Genomic DNA, 5736 nt, shown 5'->3' on the forward strand with positions numbered 1-5736 from the left:
GGACTTTTATTCAACAACAAACCTTATCGAAATTGTTCATTCTATCGTTAATAAATAGTTACCCAGCTGTTCTGATTTTTCGTAAACATTTTGTCGAAATGAGAGGAAGAGTAAATTTGTAAGTTCATGATAAGCCACATGGTAAATATAATTTTTTGTCTTAAACAAAATTACGTCGTACTAATTGCCCCAAAATTATCCATTACGTCGAGTTAAAATGCCAATAATAGTCACAGTCTCACAATATATGTTATTAAATCACTATATAGTTTCATACCTGCCAACTTTTCCGGATTTTGCGGAAGATTTTATTTTTATATTTAAAGTGGTAGTAATTATATACTATTTTTTCTTTTATAATCTTAATTTTAAAATGATATTGATCACCACGATTCTTACAAAATTTAAGCACATATATTAATATGCGTTACTGTCATGGTTGTCAACTTAAGTTTTCTCAAATACAACGTATTTCCTTGCTTAAAATTGTAGTATTAATTCCATTTTAATACCACTGGGAAAAATAATAATGGAAGGGATTAAAAGTTGGCAGGTATGAGTTATATCATGAATTAGAAAGAAAGAAAATTTAAACCTTTAAAGTATCGTTACGTAGATTAAATGTAAATGAAGAGCCTGCTAATTTAATAGTTTTATGCATTCCTTTGAAAAAAGAGATAAGAAAATCTCAGAATTGTTTTATTTTATTTTAAATATTAGCACGAACTAAACACTTAGAAATTGGCTAAGGGCATAGTTATTTTAAAAAAATGGACTTGGCAAGTTTAGAAAATCGACAAAGGATATGAACAAGGATATGTTTAAAGGATATGAACTTACCTCCCTAAGCTGCTGGGACTTATCTGTTCAACGGTGTTTTTCGAAGCTCTGTAGCCAAGGATAACAAAAAAGTCATAGTTTAAGCAATGCGATGATTTTAAGCTATATATAATCTTTCCGTAAAGAATTATATGGACTTTAGAACAAATAACTTAAATGTTTTAAAAGTTATTACTCCTTTTTTTTTTAAATAGCCAACTTGACGACTTTTTTCCACATAGTTAAAAAAATTATCAAAATCCCAGTAAATAAGGAGACCTTGATAACCACTAGATAAAAAAAAGGAAATCCACGATATCCTCCCACGGTTAGCCAGAGCGCAAGGACTTTCTAACACATGATCCGTTTACCACTGAGAATATTTTACGTCAGCACTGTGGTCGAGAAGGCAGGGAGCAGAATTCATATCAACCAGACACCATTGAGATTCGAACCTGTCTTGCCTCGTTTGCGGGCGAGTGCTCAATCCACTGAGCCATTGTTACTCATATAACATTAAACAAAACTTGGTCAAATTTTATCAAAACATAATTTCTATAAAATGTGAGCCTGCAGATATGAAGCTTAAATGATAAAATTGTTCACAAAATTCGCGATAATTGTGGTAGATAGTTTCTTGTTTTAGTTATCACTAAGTCTTAAGAAGAAAGTAGTAATCCGTCAATATTTATACATTCGTCTATAAATGTTTCTTCGACGAGGAACAGTTGATCAATAATAGCATCAACAAGGTTCTCTTGTGTTATAAAAATTTAAAGATGTGGTGATAAAAATGAGAACAAATTGATATTTCAATAATTTCCTATCAAGCACTAACTATTCTTTTTTGAATGAAAATGCATGAGTCAGTATCATTATCTTATTTGTTGACAATGATAAAAATGAACGGGGTACCACTTTTCTTATATTGCAAGATCCACATGGGATCTTGCTAAATATCCGTGTTCCGTGCAATTGTATTGCTAAATATTGATTGATTGATATGAGTGGAATCTCGGTGTTAAGCGCGAAGCGCTTCTAACCGATTCATCTATACTGTTTTGGCATTTAGTCCAGAGGTCATATACAGTTCTAAGTTAGGATCAGATAATAAGTCCATGATGAGGTGAGGCATGAGTTGATTCAGTAGTACATCGGTTGTATGGGGAATTCCCCTGGATTAAAGTTGTGAGAAGATGCAGTACGTCTTGGTGCTTCAGCAAGTCTTTAAGTTCACTGATGAGGCTAACAAGTCTGTGGGCTGTAGAAGTAGGCGTGTCCTTGGTCGTTTTTCTCTTTCGACTGGGACGGGCCTCGCACCCAGTGAAATTTGAGGTGTGGTTTTGCATGCAGTTGCAGCATTTAGCTGGGGAGTCTCGGCTCTTTCTGCACTGGAATGAATAGTGCCCTTCGGCACATTTCATGCATCTTGGGCTGGAGGAGCAGGAACGTTGGGTATGGCCGAAACTCTGACATCGAAAACACTGCAGCGGCCGCCGGCGGCCGTGGTATTTCTCTATGCTGATCGGGATCTGCTTGATGCTCTCAATATGGTAGATCATCTCGTGATTGGCTAGCATTGGCATAACGATGAGGTACAGGGGGAGGGGCCTAAAGGCTTCACCCACTTTCTTCTTAAACTGGACTATTTTCAGGATTTCAATGTTCCGCTTCCCTAATTCAAGGGATATTTCATCTGTACTAAAATCATCAGGAAGGCCACGGATGAGGACTTTAGCATTTTTAACTGGCTGAGCTTTTTCTACTGAAGTGGAAAGCTCTGTGGCTTTGTTGGTAGTCTCCTCCGTAGGTTCTGATGCAGTAATAGGGGTGGGCTCCGGCATGAAAAGAGATTCCGGAGGAGTGCAGCTTTTCTGGGTCATGGATGGGTCAACATTTTCTGTAGCTGCGGCAGACTTTTTCTTCCTCTTCTTTCTCTTTTTAGCTGGTGGCTCTTTGTTGTTTCTATTTTGGATCTCAGGTTCAGAGGCTGATGTCTCTTCGTCTATATCCATATTCAAATCTTTACTGGAAGGAGTTGTGATATTATTCGGAACACTGTGCTCGGAAACGGGCTCAGTCTCTATTTCATTAGTAACACTACTTTCTGGGATCACAGGGATTTCCGCTGTCTCAGTAATAGTTGTCTCCATTGTAGTTGAGGCAGTTGGCTTCTTTTGACTCGACTCAACAGTTTGAATTGCGGACACCGCTGCGTTAAAGAGTTCGTTGTAATATCTACTTGGTGTTGAGGTAGAAATCTCTCCAATGGAATCTCGCAGCTTACGAAGTTCCACGATATCAATAGTTTGTTCTAGAAGAAACTTTGAGTAAAGTGCGTAGTTCATAGATCTGGCCGGTAAAAACCTCTTGACGATCGAAGATGTCTCATATAAGTCTGATGCTGGCATGCGGCCGGAAGGGAAAACTTTTCCGCCGCGGGCAGTTCGGTGATACGGCATAATTGCGGAGCAGAGAAAAACACGTCTTGTCTCTAGCAAGGCTTGAGCTGGTCCCTCCTCTTCGCCATCTGTCGTGCTATTGCTAAATAAAGAGCAACTAATTTTTATAATGAAATTGCTGCAATATATTAACTGGTAATAAGCATTCAGCTTAAAAGGTATTAAATCTTTTTTAGGTAATATTCCAGAGATGAAAAATTGCTCCGGAATTCGGATAAATAGTTTCTATGGGACGTAACTTTTTATGTTTTAATGTTTGATTCTTTATTTAGTAAATTTGATTTATGGGAGTTTTAGCCTCCTCTACTTCTAAACAGTTCAAAGACTCAAACGAAACACCCCTTAACCCATACCTGCCAACTTTCACTCTTTCCGATAATGGATTTTCAGAGTGGTTGTTAAACAATAAACGAATTTATATTTTGACAGAGATGCCAACTGCTCCGGACACGCTAAAATAATTAAAATAACGATAAATAACTACAAAGTAAATATTTGACTATTTAGGCTTACTTTTTGAAAGGTATAGCATGACATAGGTACTATAAAGAGGTGAATTATATAAGCCTACGAATTATTTAGAAATAGTGGTGGATCAAAATCTACTAAATTTAATTTATTAAATCAAGAATCACAATTGATAAACTACCACTTTAAAATATATAGTTGCTGTCCGGAGCAAGTCGGCATCTCTGTTTTGATCCCGTTGAAATTCGCTTGGGCAAGGATTATTATACTCTCATATATTTATTGTAATTATTTATATGTAGTGGTGGTCAAACTCGTTTATAATTATCATTATAATTTAAAAAGTTAATTGGAATATCCTGAGTATTGTTACCACTTTAAATATAAAAATAAAATCTTCCGGAAAATCCGGAAGAGTTGGCAGGTATGCCTTAACCCCTTGGGGACGGGTGATTCAGAACAGCATTCGTACAAAATCAGAATCAAGTTGTAATTAAATAAAAAACGGTAACTTAAATGTAGTCGTTGCTAATTTAACAGACTTACTATGCTTTTATTTTAATTATTGTTAGTTTAATCATATATGTAATCAGTGCTAATTCAAAGTATAACTAAATAGTTTTATTTTGAACAAAGTTATGGTGAATTAAATAAATCAAACAATTATAACTCCGTCCACAAATAAAATGCTAAAGAAATACTTTGATTACCAGTTTTATCTTTTTACCCTGATTGATACGGTTTTATGCTGACACGTATCTGTGACAGTCGGCGCGTAAGGGTTAAAAAAACCGTTCATTAGATCAACATATATTCAGGGTGCGTGGTCCGTTAATATTTTTACACGCTGTGTGCATTGTCTGCTATGCAACGTCAACAGAATATGGATAGTGTTTTCTATGAATAAATATAAGAAATTAAAATCTATCAATAATAGTTATTTTTTAAGTAAAGTGGTACATAACGGAAGTAAATAAAGGATTAATATAAACGGATCTTTGATCATAAACAAACCTTTTCGAAGTTGTTTATTCTGTCGTTAACTTTTTTTGCAGTAAAATGTTAATCTGATGTTACTTATTATACCAAAACTCTTAATTTAAAGAAATTAAATTTCTCAGAGTGTGTTATAAATAGCTACTCAGCTGTTCTGATTTTTCATAGACACAGAGATGCCAACTTGCTCCGGACAGCAAATATATATTTTAAAGTTGTTAGTTTATCAATTGTGATTCTTGGTTTAATAAATTCAATTTAGTAGACTTTAATCCACAACTATTTCTAAATAATTCGTAAGCTTTGTATCATTCATCACTTTATAGTAATTATGTCATGCTATACCTTTTTAAAAAAAGCAAAAATAATCAAATATATGCAAAATTTACTTTGTGGTTATTTACCGTTTTTTAAATTATTTCGGCGTGTCCGGAGCAGTTGGAAAATCTGTTGACGTTTTGCAGCAGTAAGAGGAAGAGTTCATTGTGAGTTTATGATAAGCCACGTAGTAAATATAATTATTTACCTTAAACAAAATTATGTCGTTCTTAATGAACCAGCATTCTTTTTTTTAATTGCCACAAAATTTTCCATTACGTCGAGTTTAAATGCAAATAATAGTCACAGTCTCACAATTTATATTATTAAATCACTATATAGTTATATCATGAATTAGAAAGAAAGAAAATTTAAATCTTTAAATTTTCGTTAATTAGATGAAATGTGAATGAAGAGCCTGCTAATTTAATAGTTTAATGCATTCCTTTGAAAAAAGAGGTAACAAAATCTCAGAATTGTTTTATTTTAATTTGACTACATTTTTCCACCTAGATAAAAAAATTATCAAAATCGCAGACAAAAAGGAGACCACGATAACCCCTAGATAAAGAAAGGAAAACCACGATATCCTCCCACGATTAACCAGAGGGCAAGGATATTCTAACACACGATCCGTTTACCACTGAGAATATTTTACGTCAGCACTGTGATC

This window comes from Parasteatoda tepidariorum, chromosome 5, assembly GCF_982258835.1.
Source record: "Parasteatoda tepidariorum strain Cologne lab strain chromosome 5, Ptep-v5.0, whole genome shotgun sequence".
In the NCBI taxonomy this organism is placed as follows: Eukaryota; Metazoa; Arthropoda; class Arachnida; order Araneae; family Theridiidae; genus Parasteatoda; species Parasteatoda tepidariorum.